We start from the raw sequence: 18,284 nt of genomic DNA, 5'->3' as shown, positions 1-18,284 counted from the left end.
AAGGCATGGCACAGTTAGCAAATCAAACTGTGCACCTTCAAGGTAAATCATCTGGTCTTGTTATGTGACAGTTAATTTGATAAACTCCCAGGGAAATTCAAGATGCACTGGCTAGGATCATATGTCATCGATGGTAGTGCAATTCAATTGGTCAAATTGAATGGAGAACCCTTCCCAGGGAAGGTGAATGGCAGTCGATTAAAGCCATACACCAGTGATCCAACTAGGTTACTATACGAGGGAAGCACAATCTTAGTGCTCTAGGTAGCTAAAATGAGGCACGGGACTATAAACTACACTGCCCAGGTCAGAGAGCTGCGCGATTGGGAAATTGCGCAGAATGAAGATATGTCACAATGCCCACGGAAGTGCGTAGGGGGGTGCGCTACCGGAGGTCGCAAAGTATGCTTCACTGTGGGTGACCAAGGATCCGCAACGAGTAAAGGACAGCAAAATCTTTTGGACCCTAATGGAGATGAACGTGCACATGGCCATCAACTGCAAGCCGCAGTTGTCGCCTACCAACTTTGACAGATTGCAGGAGTATGCAGAATTCAAGGCTGATTTCCACCACGTATCAATAAGGGTGCAAAAGTACCCCGAGGAGAAGTGGCACGACTTGCCCTACTTGACGATAGATGATGTGATCGAAGTGGTCCCTGACAGCTAGCCAGCAGAATGGCGCACTGCCTTGGACTTGACTACGGGATCGAGCAAGATCGCCGTGTAGCAGAAGAAGGAAGAAGCCAAGCTAAAGATGGAGCAGTTGGCCACGAAATGGAAAAAGGAGGCCAATGCTAAGGCTAAGGCAGAGCACGCTATCGCGCAAGAGGCAGGGGGACAGGTAGGACAGGCAGGAGGAGAGAAGCATGAAGAGAAATCGCCTTCCCCAGAGACAGAGGAAGAAGCGGATGAACCGACAAAGCAGAGAGGAGCAGCCCTGGAAACGACTCTGTTCCATATCAAACACACAAGGGGTCTAGAAAAGATAGGACCGCGGAAGAAGTCCAAAGCAAGCAAGACGTCTTTGGATCCACTCACCCTGACAAACAACGATCTAAACAATATAGGGGATGCGGTGAGGGATGCCACCACAAAACTACTATAGCAGTTCAAGCAACAGCAGCAGCAAGCGCTAGGCGCTATTCAAATGCATCTGCGCGAGCTGCAGATCCATGCTTCACAGATGCAAACCAACGCGGCGCCCACTATTGTGGCCATTGGCACCTCCGAAGCTGTGGAGATGTTGCGCGTTAAGGATCCCCAAGCCACAATACTGCCAGACAGAGCATTGACAACGACCACTAACGCTGACAGACTCGCTGCCAACACCCTCAAGAGCGTGCGCCTTAATTTGGCAGCACTTCCTAGCGAAGTGCTTTATCTTTTGTAGGATGGTGTGATCACTAAGCTTCGGGCTTGCGATCAATGCACTTTGCAAGTGATCAACGAGCAAAAGGTAAATAATTCTCAGATGGCAGTACAACGTGAATCTGCTCTCAACCTTGTGACGAACCTCACTGATAAGAAATAATGCCTTACTAAGGTTGTAGATGAAGCATGCCAGACTGTCCTGGATCTGGACATCCCCGAGGTTGAGCCAGTCGATGTGCAGGTTCGAAAGCTCATTGCAGGAGTGCGCGACGCACGCACAGAGTTGGCCAAGTTTCATCTGGAGCTGAATCTCAAGATCGCAAAGTTACAGTTGAAGGCCCAACCTTCAACTCCACCAAAAGTCAAGAAGCATGGCGAGTCTATTGTGGCAAATGTGATAGCAAGTGTAGAGACGAACTACACAAAACTTTTTAAGCAGTCACTCGAGGTCCTCACCAGCCTACAAGAGGACCCTAATGTACAGAGGCTGGAGACAAAAGTGCGGGAACTGTAGTAGCGCTACGATGAGGTTAAGGCAAAAACATGAACTATTGTCATCACACAAAGGCTCGCAAAGCTACAGGAGGCCAAGGCACTGAAGGAACAGGTAGACGTAGCACAGCACAAGCAAGCTGTGCTGAAGGCTCGCTTGAAGCCTTGGTTAGATGAGGCCTAGGAGATCACGACCACCATTGAAGGAAAGTTGGCCAGTTTGCAGGCAACTTAGTAGAAGCTACAAACTGCTAGCGCAAGGCCAGTAACATAACAGTTGGTCAAGGAGTTGAAGCAGGCGGAAATGCAGTGCGCCGCCAAGGTAGTAGTTATCCAGGTTGAGCTAGAAGGTCTTCACGACAAGATCTCCAAGCCAGCCGAGTGACTCGAGGGCGAGTCACCACGTTTGTGTTGGGGGCATGTTGGGAACGGGTCCCCTAGGGGTCAATTTTGGGTTAAACACTCAAGTTTTGGGGCAGAAGGCCCAAATTTTGCGTAAAGAAATGTAAAGTCTCCACATTTTGTGGTCGCGGAGCGTTAAGATTTCTAAAGATAAAAGTGTTTTCTGCCCTTAGTTTAGATAAGTTGTGTCAGTTTTGAGATCTATCCATGGTCCGCAGACCATGGGATTGTATAAAAAGGGGGGCCAATAAGAAGTCATGAGTCACTGGTAAGTTTTGGGAGAGCTAAGAGCGAGAGTCTTAGCATAGGAAGAGGCTCTGCAACTGAGTGTGCAAAGGCCTAGGGTGGAAGTCCGCAGCTGAGTGCGTGGACCCCTGCAGCTATGTGCGCAGGGCAGATAGAGTCTGTAATTGGAACTTGAATCATAAATAAAAAGAAGTATTATGGAATCACTGTGTTTTTTGTCTCTGATTACTGCATGCGATTATGATATGTTAAGTTCTGGGTTTACATTATAATGTTAAATTAATGCGCGAATGTATCTATTTCTATCTGTTATTTGAACGCAAGTAATAATGTATGTTTACGTGAGGGTAATCTTAATTGCATGATAAAGTTGGCTAACCACTAAGATAATTAGGGCACAGGATAGTAACATAATCATAGGGGTGTGTAAGTACCTAAATCATTGTTTAAGGTTGCGTGAAGGACATTCAGATACCTTCGCGGAGGTTCTGAAAGACGGAAGAAGAAATACATCAATAAGCCCTAAGGTCTTATTGATCTGCGCAAAGGCAGGGATTAAGATAGAAAATTGACATCACAACCATCTCAGGGTGCAGAAACTTGGTTCCTGCATCCCCCCATACTGCTTTAGGTGAGACTTCGGTCTATGCCCGGTGGACTGATGCCGAAAGGGCCAGTAGTGTAGGGATTTGCTTGGCTGCCTAACGCTGAACCTGGGTTAGGGCCCATCAAGCAAACAAAACAACTTGAGGTTTTTCTCATCAATGGTGTAATCATAAGTCCTACATACCACAACAAACTCAAACATGAAAGTGTCGGGATCCTTAGTAATCAAACCATATAAGTGTGGGAGCACAGATGAATTATTTTTTTTCATTCTAGCTTCCACAACAAGTTAGCCTTACTTCTTGATTAGTCGCTAATGCTCCCTTACTTGCATTAACTCATGGGCGCTTGCTTACATTCATAACCTTGCCTTAATGAGCTTATCCCCCATGGGTTATATATTTTATTCATAACTAGAGAGCTTCTTTGTTCCTTCATTGATCAAGGCTCAAACCCCAGAAATAAGAAATGAAAAATAGGAATAACATTTGATATTATTAAAAATTCCGATAAAACTTCTAGCTGTATATATTTAGCCATAGTGTTCGTGGGGTGTGAAGGACTTTCTCCTTCTATGAGTTCCTCAAATATCCTTGCCCGCTTACCAAAAAGGGCCTAAAAGGTCCTTGTGGATAGGTTAGGAGGCTCACAGTTAGTTAAAAAGGGCTGGTTGCTAGTGGAAGTAGGGGTTCTTGGTAGAATTTTTATTATCTTGTCCCTAATTCTTTGAGGCATAAAAGAAAAGAGTTTGTTTTCTTTTTCTTTTTCTTTTTCTTTTTTTTTGTATTTTCTAAAAAGAAGATTCTAATATGTTTTATTTTATTCTTGTAGGAGACGAAATAAAAGAAAGAGAAAATCAACTAAAGAAAAAGACAATACATACACTAACGATTCCTTGGAAATGATATCAAAAAGTGATGGCCCCGATTATTGCAACCACAATGCTACAACTCCCAAGGGTCTCAACTTTAATCATCAACCTTAGGTTCATACAAAATCAAGAGGGACCAACATTGTATGTGAAACATGAACTATATCTTTCTCTTGTTTATTTTTATGTAGGTGGAAGCATTGAAATGAAAGCAAAATGTACAAAGACCAAGTTAACTAATCAATGCTAAAGGAAAATTACAATTTTAGAAAATGAATTGCTGAAAGGAAAATGGAACGCGAACTAAGTTGCTTGCAATGAAATAAAACACACTTGCAAACTTTTATACTATCTACAATAAATGGAAATCACACTTACACACTTATATGCTATCTGCAAGAAAAGGTAAAGCACACTGTTTAAATTAAATACTATGAATTCAACACCCTAATTTGTAGAAGAAGAAAAAAATAAAAATAATTTTCTGAAGCAAATTAACAAAACCATATATGAGGTATCTATAATTCAAGTTCCATTATCAGTGTTCCATGAGTGTTGTAATATTCTAAAGAAGTTAAATCGTGAATTTATTGCAAGTTGAGTGAGAATAGAGGGTTGGTTACAGTCTGCTACATGTTTCCCTATTTTGTTATAGGAGACAGTCTAGTGAGCATGTAAACCAAGAAAAATGTGGGTCTAAGAAGCAAGGAAGCTATGGAAATGTTATATAATGATAAAATCAACTTGATCAAAGCTTCAAGATAACCTGGTGAAAATCTACAATAGTAAAACTAAATTCTACGTGTTTCGTATAGCTATGAAACTGGTTACACAAAAAAAGAAAACAATGAACAACAAATGTTCAAAAACAAGAGAAATGAAGTAAATGAAGATTTGAAATGACATAAACTAGTGCTACTACTACAATAAAATGCACAGATAACCTCTAAGAAAGCGTTGTTCATAAAAATATTATATTTAATCGTGCATGAATGTTATGAAAATGTATCTTTTAGAAATGTTGCAAAAATAAATAACATAATACTAACAAAAATTACAGGAGGGCTCTAGAGCCGTTGGGGTGGGACCAACCTAAGGATGCTCAGAGTCCCTTAGAGGAAATCCAAACTAAGAGCTGAAATATAACACCACTTCCATTAACTAATAAATTGTTTTCACATTACATAATTGCAAAACTTGCTTTGAAATACAAATATAGTCTTTCCTCGTATTCTTCACACTCTTCTGTACAAGTATATTGGGCTACTTGAGCCTCTTATTATACAATGAGTGGGGAGAATCCTCCTTGAGAGGAGGATTATATTTCCCTCCGAACATCCTGGAAAAAAAAAGGTGATCTTGCTTCTATTCCACCTTGCAGCATCTGGAAATGCCCTCAACCAGTCGAGTTGAGGCTCTCTTGCAGCAAGGAATAAGTCCCAAGAATATACATAGTGTTGGATCTCTTGAAATTTATTTAATATCTCTTCAAATCATACACAACAAATATTTTAAGGCACACAAAATATGAAAAACCTCATTGACTCTTCTAAGAACCCATTAAGCTAGGAAAATGTATCATTAAGTGAAAAAGGTGGGTTTAATATAGCTTTTATGTGCTCAAGAGTGGATTGATGGGCCTTATGATTTACCTCTTTTGGAATTCCATCAACAATAAAGTGGTGTGAGTTCCACAAGAGCCCCTTTCATAACACCAATGAATGTCGCACAAGGCAGTCATTGGTGGTCAAGCTAAAATCCTTAGAGCCAAACGCAAGTTTTGACTCTAAACCAGAACTAGACAAGGGGAAATATATCATTGATGTAGAACCAAGTACCACATTTTCCATCACCAAGGTCCAACAAGGTGAGCCTGAAGATTCAAAAGAAGGTGAGCACTTCTTTCACTCACAAATGTGGGTGAAGAGTGCTCCATTGTGTTTCATTATCAATAGCGGGAGTCAAAAGATACTTATCTCAGCAAAGGTTGTTAAGCGGTTTGGCCTACCAATAACAACACACCCACAACCATACACCAATGGGTGAATCCACTAAGGGCGAGACCTTTGTGTCAACTGACAAATTTTCCTTCCCTACAACATCAAACCTTTTAAGGACAAGGTATTGTGTGATGTTTCTCCCCTTGAGGTTTGAGATGTTCTATTAGGGCAACCATCCTTGTGGAAGCGTCATGTTGTATATGAGTCTATAACTCGTAGTTTTATTATTACGTTTGGCAAACAATTATACAAGATATTGGAGGTGATCTCGCCTACTACCGTTTGTTTGATCTTTGCTAAGCAATGTATTAAGGTTATCTCACAAACTAGGAAATTTTTCTTCTTCCTAATTTTCTCTCCAAGTAAGGAGAATATTGTCACCACATCCATGGCTTCTACACATGGATCCTCCATGTCGTAGAGGCAAGTGGATAATGTCATGGAAGAGTACATAGGCATCTTCTCCTCGCTCATTGGGTACCTCTACATTGGCAGGTCAAGCATTCAATCAATCTGAGCCCCAATGCACGTCTACCCAATGGGCCAATCTATCGATGCTTTGTTCTGGACAATGAGGAGATCAAGCGATAGATCCAAGAGTTTCTCCAAAAGGTCACATCCAACCAAGTTCCTCACCCTGTGGAAGCCTAATTGTACTTGTGCAGAAGAAAGATGGTACTTGACAACTCTACATTGATTATCGAGCCCTAAACAAATATCGTGGTCAGGAACAGGTATTCGACTCCTTGGATTAATGACCTTATTGAACAACTCAAGGGGGCTAATTACTTCAGTAAGATTTATTTGAAGTTCGGATACCACCAAGTCCAAATAGAACCAACTGATGTGTGGAATATTGCTTTCATATCTAAGGAGGTTCTTTTTGTATGGTTGGTCATGCCCTTTGGTTTGAAGAATGCCCCATCAAATTTCATGAGGATGATCGATATAATATTGTGGTATTTCACCAACTCTTTTGTGGTTGTATATTTGGATGATATCCTCACCTTCAACAAGAGTTGGGCTGAACACTTGCATCATATTCTTCAGGTCCTTCGCACTTTGTGGTAGCACAAGTTATGTGCTAACTTGGAAATAATCTCCTTCGACATGGACAAGGTCCAATACTTAGGATACATTATTAATGAGCAAGGTGTGCATGTGGATCCAATAAATATCCACATCATTCTGGATTGGCCATCCCTGATGACTATAATAGAGCTTCGTAGCATCTTGGGTCTTGCTAACTTATATCGAGATCCATGTTGGGGTTCTCTTATATCACTTGGCCCTTAAGTCAAGTGACTAAGGGTGAATAAAAAATAAAGTTTTTTGGTCTGAGTCACAACATAAGGCATTTGATGAATTGAAACATTGTCTTTGCTCTCCACCAATCCTCACCTTTTGAGACCTGCAAAAACCATTTGAGATTGAGTCATATACCTTCAACTATGCTATTAGTGCAGCCCTCATTTAACAGGTGGCCTATCATGGTGAAACACTCTCTAATATTGTTGAGCGATACCGCACCTATGATAAGAAAATGTATTCCATCGTGCAAGCCTATCGATAGTGGAAACATTATATTATGGGAAAGGAGATGATCATCCATATGGATCACATGCCTCTTCAAATTATGCAAACAGAAGGGAAATTACAAAATGACCGCTATCAGAAATAGTCCACATATGTACAAAAATTCCATTTGAAGATCAAATACAAGAAGGTTAACACCAATAATGTTGCAAATTGCTTCAGTTAGTCCCCAATTGCAACATTGACCATAGTTCACAACTCTTGTGGGCACAAGACCTCTGGATGGCCATAACTATATAACAATGACTCAGAATTCACTGCCACATACCAGATGTTGATGGCAGGGGAGCAAGTTCTAGACATCCACCTCCATGATGCATCGTTGTGCTCCCTGGGATGCCTTTGTGTTCCTTCAAGCAAGTTTGCAAAGTGATCTGAGAGGCACAATATAGTTGGGTATTAGGGAAATTTGGTGTGGAGATGATCTGGTAATGAGATCTAAGACAATTATTAAGGTATTACAGACTCATGTGCATGGATTTGCCTATGTTACTTTGTGCAATGGATCAATAAGATTGCGAAATACATAGACAATGAAACAAATAAAGAACATAATAGACAAACATACATAAACACAGCAAGTTTAATAAGGAGTTCACCCAACACTCCTAGGCTACATCTCCTGGTCCAATTTTCAATGGTGACCTCTCTATTATGTCTTCAGAAGCAGATTTTTTACAAAAGTGAGCTCAATTTGAGTCTCACACAATAGATACAAAACAACAAGGCTTTACTTGGATCCCCCAAGTCTTTCTGAGTACACAGACTCTCCTCACTGACTCTCTGTCTCTCTTTGCTCTCTGTCTCAGCATTGCATGTTCCTATCTTCTGTCTTTTGTGGCTTTAAAGCCAATCGGCGCTGTTTGTTCATTTCCTCTTCTCGGGCTCTCTGGCTTCCCGGCCTCTGTCCGCTCAGATCCCCCTCTGAGCGTTTGCAATCATTGCTAAACGCCTTAAGGGATGGTGGCCACCTGTTCTATAACAGAATGGGTCATCGATGCCTTTGAAATCCCAAAAATGGTCGTTTTTGGTTTACACAGAGAAACACTACAAAACACGGAAAAATCTGCCAAAACATTGTTCATCAGACTTCAAATATTCATAAATCTGCACTATATTTCTATCGGGTTCGCCTTTTAATCGCTTATTGCCTCTCCACCATTGATCTAAGAGATCTTAATCCAACGGCTGAGGTTCATATCGGACGGCTCATTCGTATGTTTTCTATCTCTAGGGCCTAGACACGTGGCAGCCAGTGTATGGGCTCGGGTAGAGCCCGACCAAAACCACTTACTGCCTACGATCTCCCGAAATCCCGCTTGTTTCCTTTGTATTTAAAAAATACATTAAGCACTGAAAAACCTTGTAAAATGGCTTTAGACGGACTTGAAATATTATGCATATGCATTCATAAATCCCGTCGGGTCTGGTTTCATCACATCGGCGCTTTTCCTTCGTATTTCGTTTATTTAACAAAAAACACAAATACAAAGGAAAACGTTGTTTTACAGAACTAAAAATATATATGTTTTTATTTATAATCCTATTGGGTCTGGCTATCGCAGTCGCATGAATCGGCCCCACTCCTCTGTAATCGCAGATTGCGATAGCGCGATTCAACTTGGGCCATCGATCTGCAAGCTTGATCAACGGTCCTTGTTGATCGCTATCGCAATATCTATGTGGTAGCCTCCAATAACCTCTGCCGATTGCGATATGCCAATCGGATATGGACTGTTGATCGGCCAGATCCGACGGCTCTTGTGCAAAGTTGTTCTAAGCCGTTGATACTCTGTTTTCAATGTTTTCTCTATGTTTTTACCTCCCGATAGTGTAATCCAACTTTTTAAAAGGCTCTTATTTTGCGATAGTCTTGAACGTTTAGAAGACTTAGAGGGTTTTAGGATCCATTTGGATCACGCCTTCCCACTGAAAAATCTTTTGGACCACCAAAAGTTGGTTTTTAAGCATCAATCAAGTGAGGATACAGCTTCCTCACTTGCTCAATCTCTATCCATCTTGCACTGCTTGGTTTTGAACCTTTGAGTCCAATTCCTAGGTACTCAACATCCCCACTACACGTAGTTCTCACCTTCTTGTCCAGAACTGTGTCTTCCTGCAACTCATTGAGATATTCAAGCAACAGATCATCAATAGAAGGCAACTGACTTTGCTCTTTGAGATCTTCAACCAATGAAGGTTCAAACAGTCTCAAGTTCTCTGCATTAACTACTTAATAGATGTGCATGTAAGCTGGAAAATCAAGGCGAAAAGCATTCTCACCAATTTTCTCAAGTATCTTGAAAGGCCCATACCTTATTGGCTTCATCTTTTTACCTTCACCTTGCATTCTTTCTTTGCTGATGTACAACCAAACTTGATCACCAACTTGGAAGCTATGCTCAATTCGATGCTTATCATGCCTTGCCTTGTACTTGGCCTGTCTCTTTTCCAGTTTTTCCTGCACTGCTTGGTGAATTTCTTGAATCTGTTCAATGAACTTGGTTGCTTTGTCCACATCACTGTGTCCATCAACTGCTATGTCTTTACTAAAGACAAAATCCAAGGGAGACCTTGGTGTAAAACCAAAACAAGTCTCAAAAGGAGATCTTTGTGTAGAAGATTGCTTAGCACGATTGTAAACATGTTGCACATAACACAAATGTTCATCCCAAAGCTTGGGATGCTTGCTGCAATAGCCTTTGAGCAACTGGATCACTGTCCTGATGACCACCTCTGTTTGACCATCTGTTTGTGGATGAAATGTTGTGCTCTTATTCAATCTGGTGTCCATTAACTCCCATAGGCTTGACCAAAACTTCCCAACAGATCGGGAATCTCGATCAGATACAATGGAAGTGGGTAACCCAAAATGAACCCATACATGCTGAAAGAACAACTTTGTTGTTTGTTCAGCTGTAATCTGCTTATTACAAGGTATTAAAATACACATTTTGCTGAACCTGTCCACAATAACATATAAATAGTCATGACCTTTTCTAGATTTTGGCAACCCCCCAACAAAGTCCATGGAAACACTTTCCCAAGGATGAGAAGGAACTGGACGTGGAGTGTACAAGCCTAGTTTTCTATTGATGGGCTTGCTTTTAGAACACATGGTACACCCTCTAACATATCTAGAAACTGTTTCATGCATTCTTGGCCAATAACAGAACCTTTGCAGCTGTGCAATTGTTTTACTTACACCAAAATGACCAGATATTAGAGAAGTATGTGTTTCCCGAATTATGTTAACTCTTTCAGTTTGAGGAATGCATAACTTTCCCAAATGATATAAGAGTTGGTCTTTAACATGATAATCCAATTTTTCTACTTGTTTGTCATGACTTAAAGTTGCATATACATCTTTAAAATCTACACCTTGAGCATATTGTTCAATGTAGCTTTCATGTAATACTGAATTATGCTTAAGTATAGTAGATACATTTATGATTGATATTGATAACATATCTACAAATTTATTGTGTATGCCCTTATTATATCTGATGACTAGATCAAATTGTTGTAGAAAACCCATCCACCTATAGTGTCTTGATTGCTGCAATTTAGTTTGTGAGTGCAAATATTGAAGTGGTTGATGATCAGTATGTATGATTGCTTCTTTGCCCAATAGGTAATGTTTCCACTTTTTCACACTCTGCACTAATTCATATAATTCTTTATCATACGTGGGGTAATTAGCTACTCCAGAATTAAATCTCTCATAATGATAACATATGGGTTTACCATGTTGCATCAACACTGCTCCCATGGCATAGTCACTGGCATCTGTTTCAATCTCGAATGGTATTTGAAGATCTGGCAATGCTAGTACTGGTGCTATACTAATTTTTTCTTTCAAGGTGTTGAAGGCTTTCTGTTGTTTGCCTCGCCACTGAAACACCTTGTTCAATCCTATTAAAGCATGTAAGGGAGCTGCAATCAAGGAAAAGTTAGCAATAAACTTTCTCCAATATTGTGTTGCTCCTAGGAAACTTCTAACATCTGTAGCAGATTTGGGTTTAGGCCAGTTCACAATGACTTCGACCTTAGAGGGATCTATCTTCAATTCACCACCCCCTACAATATGACCCAAGTAGTTTAATGATGTTTTGTCAAATTCACATTTTGATAACTTCACATAGAGATTTTCTTTTTTCAAAACATATAGAGTCTGCTTTACATGCTTCAAATGTTCTTCCCATGTTTTACTGAAAACAAGAATGTCATCTAAATATAAAATTACAAAATCATCAATAAAAGGTCAGAGTACATCATTCATAACTCTTGTTATCACTTGAGAAAAAATATTTTAAATTGTGAACATCAATTTTTAAAATTTGTCAAAGGGTTGGTGTCAATTTTGGGTCTAGTCTTTTCATCTTATTTTAGAATCTAAAGAGTTTGAATAGGAGTCTTGTTAAGAGTCTTGTTGGTATGTCAAAAGGGGTCAATTCTCTACTTTAGTCTATCATTGGTCTCATATCTCACATGAATATCATATGTCGAAACTCGTTCTTATGCGCAGAAACCCTGTCTAGGTGATTTCGTAGCGCAAAACCCAGATTTTGAACTGGCTGCGCTACGAAATCAGAGATTCGTTATGATCCATAGAAAATTTCACCCAGCTGTCATATTTATCAAAATCCGTTGTGTTTACATCAACAGTTGTCAGCTTATACACTTCGTCTATCATATCCAACCGCTTATCCTCATCATTAGGTCGTTAGGTGTCTTGGTACTGGCACATGTTTGCAGTTATACTTTGCTCTGCGGTTTTGGTCATTCAACTAGGCTTTTCGAAATGGTATCACAACAATCAGGGAAATGCCCTTCTGGCTTTTGCATCTATTCTTTGGATTTGGGGCAGTCTGAAACTATTCCTTGTAAACAGTCTTGAGCTCAGTTTTTAGGGATATTTTCATTATACTGGATATTCTGTTTTCTGAGATTTTTCGCCCAGCTGAAAGACACACTTGAGATCCGCGATTTTTATAAGAACAGCCTCAAAATTACAGATTGGGAAATGCAAACTATCTCCTGGTCATCTGTGTTGGAAAAAACCGTTCAATTTCAAAGCATTCAGCGACTCTGTGTTGTCAAAGATCTTTCAGGTCATGATGTTGTAATGTGTATCATGCGCAAAGACAATTTCTTAATCGGGATGTTGAACAAGGGTGTGCTTGCCATGCCTATTCCTCGGTGGGTTCCTGGTGCAGGTCCTGTGGTTCATAAAGCCAATGGCACTGAGAATCGCCTGATGTTGACAAAGACTCTGGAATGGACCCTAAACTGGTGTATATTGCAAAACATGTTTGACAGGAATTTTTCTATTCGAATGGATTTCATCTTAGTTTTCCAGTGGTCTTGATCCAGTGCATTTTCACGAGTATCCTGTATCGTGTTCCATTCTGCATACACATATTCTCAAGAGCGCTTGGTATGGGAATGCAAATTTTTGCCATCTTGGCAAAAGGTAGCAATAGTGAAGCGTCGTTTCTTCTTCTGTTACTTTTCGTTGGTCACACAGTTCGGATGCTTATTACTTTTGTTTAAGACTGAGAAGGTGGATATAGCTTCTTCAACTCACTGTCCCAACTGCTCCTGAATGACGTAACTCAAAGTGGTCCACGTGAGCAGTTATTGACGTTGCCTTTACTTAAACAAGCGCCAAATCTCATAAACATCTTATCAGGTATCCTGAATTTGAAAGTCACTAAGAAAAAGGAACTTGATGAAACTATCTATCAGAAGGTTGTTCTAAATAATGCTCCCCGCAGAGCTCTTGGTGGTTTCGCTGGTGGATTTTGTGGTGTTTCTGGCCTGAAATCCAATCGGCCTCCTGTTATAACAAACACCACCATATCTGCCAACAACTCGTCCAGCAAAATTGGATTCTCAGATACTTCATTTGCTGACTCTTGGCCATATAGCTTAGGTGTTTTCATATCCCCCAGTGCAGACAACAATGTGGATAATATACTAAGTACAAGCGCTGGATCCTGTTCATGTGTGAATTATATTCGAATCTGCACAATCAAATCCATTCTAGGGCCATTTGAGCTTTCAGCGTTGTCTGTTACTGAGTAGATTATTTTCTATTTAGAGCTTCAACTGCAAGTGTTCTCTTGTGGGTTTCTCTTACCCTATGAAAAGATGTGGAGAGAGGGGGTCCTCTAATAGAGTATGAAAGGCGGATAGCAGCAGGAGAACTCATGGTAGGTGACACATGTCAGGAAGAGACCCTCAGAGCTTCCCAGATATTATATGATGAGCTGGTAGATGCAGTTGAATCTTGTGGATTGGAAAGATCCACACCTTCTAATAAATCCAACAGCTGGTTCTCATTCATAAAGCCACAAGCTTCTTTGTTACCTGTTCGTGGTTTGTACATATATGGTGGGGTAGGCACAGGCAAAACAATGTTAATGGACATGTTCTATGAGCAACTACATGAATCTTGGAGGAAGAAGAGAATTCACTTCCATGATTTTATTTTGGATGTGTTAGCGCTTGAAATTTCACCTCAGGCTGAGAAAGGTAAACCTCAAGGCAACATCAAACCATTTAGCCTCGTAGCTAGCCCTACGGGGCAGGAGAAGGCTCTCTCCGGTCTATCTCGTAAAATCTTCGATAGATGAGATGACCAATAAGGTAACACTGATTTTAGGCTAGTAAACTGATCAAAAAGTTTAATTTGGGGTTTTTTTGGTTTTTGGTGGCAAATTGAGGGGATGGCAATTTTGGGTGCGGGGATTGGACACAGTTTCTGCAGGGGGTTCTTTGGGGCGAGGTAGGACACAGTATTGATGCTTTTTATTGAGGTGGATGGTCAGGAATGACAGGTGAGGAGCTAAGGAGAGCAAACAATAACTTTGAATTCTCCTTAAACAGTAGAAAACATTGAAATTAAACAAACTTAAAAGCAGAGCATGACAGTCATGAATTCTTACTTTAACACTTCGTTTGTTTAATGTGCAGAAGGAAAAGAAAGGAAATGATTCACATAACACACTTACAGGTACATAGAGAAACACACCATCAATACATGTAACCACAAGAATCCCAAAAATGACTGCAAAACCCTGGCCTTCCTTAGCCAAAAATTGCAGAGATACAGTGAATAATACAATGATAGCTTCTCCCTCAAGAGTCCAACCATGAAAATGAGCAAGAAAGTACATAATATAGATCATATAACCTCTTTCCCTACCTCCATGGGTCGAGCTCACTATCCTAGAAGCTGTTTCAACCACTTCTAAACTAAGCACTACAAACTAGGCAGTCAAAACAACTTGCCTCTATAAACTTGGAAACCAATTCATTCATTTAATTTTCACCCTTTTCATGAATGAATCTTCTAGAAGAGGTACATAAGAGTAAAATTATCATAAACGTACAATAATTACATCAAAGAGAATCATAATTCACCCCAAAAAGTCAAACTGAGTCAAATTGCGCTTTTCTGAGCTGTACAGTGCATTTTGGAAAAATCTGCCTGACAGGTCGCACGCCCCTGCCTGACGGGTCGCGCGCCTTTGGAGCCACTTTGGGGCACATTCAGGTGTCACAATTGGGCAAGAGTAGGCTTGTTGGAAAGTTCTGTGAGTCTACTTTCCAACCCAACTGGAATTTTTCAATTTGGAGTTGATTTGACCTGTAAAATATCAAATCTTCCAAGACTGGTCAAAAAGTGCCAAATGAGGCTGCCTCAAGGAAGAGTGTTGTTGCAGTCAACTTTTGAATGCCTTCCTCAACCCCAAATTGAGCTAATGATAGCTCATTGGAAAGCTATTTGTGTCTAGTTATCATTTTATCCATCAAGAAAATCATTTAGCCAACCAAGCTAGGAGAAAACTTGATTTTCCCAAGGTCACTTCAGAGGTGTCTTTGATTTCTCCTGAGGCAACGGTATCCTTGACATTTCTCTCAAAAAATGACACCTGTGCAAAAAGGGAAAGAGGTTTTTCTTCCTTGGCATGTTTTGGACATAAACCTCTCTCAGTTTCCCAAAATTCATCTTTGATTTCTCTAAAACATCATTTGAGTGTGACTTGTCCCGATGTGTGAAACAAGGAATTTTGTCGAAATGGAGCGAAATGAAGGGGATAGGGGGCTTCTAAATTCTTGGGGAAATTTTTGGGAGTGGGGAGGGATGTTAGGAAGCATGGGAAAGTGGAATCTTAGAGATTGAGCGAGGGGAAGGGGTCCAAAAGGGCAAAACACAGGCCCAACCTAGAAAATTGCCAGGTTGTAGCTAGAAACTAGGGTTTGTGCAAAAATGAGGAATGTGGGGAATCTAAGGGATGGGAAGCATTTGATAGGGTATTTTAAGGATAGGGGAAGGTGTATGAACATCTGGATACAATTTTTGCCGATGACTTGACCGTCCAAGAGAAATTAGCTTTCAAAACCCTAGGAGAGGGAAATGACCTTGCCAAGGCACAACTGAAGCATGAACAAGGTGTACAATGACTCATTAGACACTGAGATGATAATGAAAACCCTATGAATGATGATAGACTCAGATGAATAATGACATGGACCGACATTTTGACAACTTTAGAAAGAGTTAAAGCAAACCCTAGACCTAATGCCTAGTGACCAAATTTTGCTTGAAAACTCTTTGAAATGACAAAATTTGACCTTGACACTCTGAGATCACTTTGTAAGAGCATATTTGATCACTGGAGGAAGGCTGGAAAGACTGACACTAACAGGATGTACATAGCCTTCTTCAAAAGCAAAGAGGTCTAAGTGATCCTTTGGATGTTGTTGCTAATGATATTTCAAGTGAAGCAATTTTGTTGTGCATTGATGAGTTCATGGTAACAGATGTGGCAGATGCATTGATCCTGAATCAAATGTTTAGATATTTATTTAACAAAGGAATTATCTTGGTTTCCACTTCCAACAGGGCTCCTGATAATTTATATGAAGGTGGTCTTCAGAGGAATCTATTCTTGCCTTTCATCTCACTTTTGAAGGAGCGATGTGTTGTTCATGAGATTGGATCTTCCACTGACTATCGAAAGCTCACTTCAGCTCAGAAAGGATTGTATTTTTGTGGCAAAGATTCTTCTCGTTTGCTCAAAGAAAAATTTCAAGAATTGATAAGTGGATATATGGCCACTCCAACAGCTGTTGAAGTTGTCATGAGACGGACATTACAGATTCCTTTTGGAGCCAATGGTTGTGCTTATTTCCAGTTTGAAGACCTCTGTGAGAAACCTTTGGGTGCAGCAGATTATTTTGGGCTTTTCAAGCATTTTCCATACTCTTGCACTGGAAGGCGTACCTACTTTTGGAGTACACAACAGGACATCAGCATATCGTTTTGTCATATTAGTTGATGTAATGTATGAGAACAAGGCAAAGCTACTTTGTGCAGCATAGGCATCACCAGTGACAATCTGTTCAAGCAGCTTCGAAGAGGTTTTGTCTTCACACAGGTATATGGGAAAGGTCTACAGCACATGAGGAACGTGGCACTCCAATACATTTTTGTGATCAAAGAAGAACAACGTGGTGAATTGGTTTCGAATATCATTAAGGAAACCTAAAGCAGAAAAACAGGGGCAGCTTCCTACTTTTCAGGAGCAGTAAAGAGATGATACATTAAGGACCAGCAAGGAGTTTTAAAAACATCCACCAAAGCTAAACTGAAGGAGACCACTTGTCAGAGAACGAGATTTGATTGTAATCAATGCTATTACCAGCATGATGTAGAGTTAGACTCCTAATTGTCTTAGGTTTCTAAAACTTCTAGTTAGAAGTTTATTGCATTCAATAGTTAGTTAAAGTTTGAATAGGTGTCATAGCAAGCAGAATTCGAGTACCCCTCATGCTGGAGGAGGAATCTCAGCTATGTAAATAATTCTATAAATAAGAGAGAGAGCAATGGACCAAGGGTTGGAAAATGATTCAGAAAAGCTCTGATATTTGGCTTTATGTAAAGACTCTGTTTTAGTAATGCAAGATTGGCTTTGCTTCTCAGGAATCAAGAGGGATTCGATGCTCAGAATGTGTTGTATTATTCTTTTCTCAATATTTGCAGTAGTATGAATGTGTAATTACTTATAAATCACTCATGGTGCTCTAACTTCCTTTATACATTCATAGACTGTGTGGTCCTATATGTTTCTGGTATGTTCTAAATGTGTTGAATCCTGAATGCCTAGACTTCTATGTAAGGTTGATATCATTGTTATATTGAAACAATGTTGACTCCATAAGCCCAATGGATACTTTTTAGTTGTGTTTCCACCACTTACATTTTTACCTTTGTTTCACAAGAGTTAGTCATCTTGATCATAATCAAAAAATCATTAATCATTTGAGAGAGCCCTCTCAGGTTGGGGAGGCTAAGCCTTAACCTAAAGTAGGTTTGAAATAGTTATTCAAAGTCTTCCTGGTCAGCAGCCTTCCAGGGTCTGGTTTTGAGATGACAACTCTCACGAAAGTGGCAGGAGCATTAGTTAAGCCAAAAGGCATAACTAGCCATTTATACAACCCTTGCTTTGTCTTGAAAGCAGTCTTCCATGCATCTTGTTCTGCTACTCTGCCCTGATGATAGCCACTACGCAAGTCCAACTTGGAAAAGTAAACTGCCTCTTTCAACTGATCTAATAGATCATCAATGTGAGGAAGAGGATAGTGATTCTTGATCGTTATTTTATTCAGTGCTCTGTAATCAA

At 40.2% G+C, this 18,284-nt stretch overlaps 2 pseudogenes; both read left to right on the top strand.

Moving 5' to 3' along the window:
• Positions 1-757: 757 nt before the first annotated feature.
• Positions 758-13,649, top strand: LOC149192732 (uncharacterized; annotated as a pseudogene).
• Positions 13,650-13,739: 90 nt separating this feature from the next.
• On the top strand, positions 13,740-16,983 carry LOC149192731 (uncharacterized; annotated as a pseudogene).
• Positions 16,984-18,284: the final 1,301 nt, after the last annotated feature.

Source organism: Pinus tabuliformis, chromosome 2_2 (assembly GCF_031772625.1).
Source record: "Pinus tabuliformis cultivar Carrire ecotype Pingquan chromosome 2_2, CPIR1, whole genome shotgun sequence".
Lineage (NCBI taxonomy): Eukaryota > Viridiplantae > Streptophyta > Pinopsida > Pinales > Pinaceae > Pinus > Pinus tabuliformis.
This window is presented reverse-complemented; position numbering and strand designations above follow the sequence as displayed.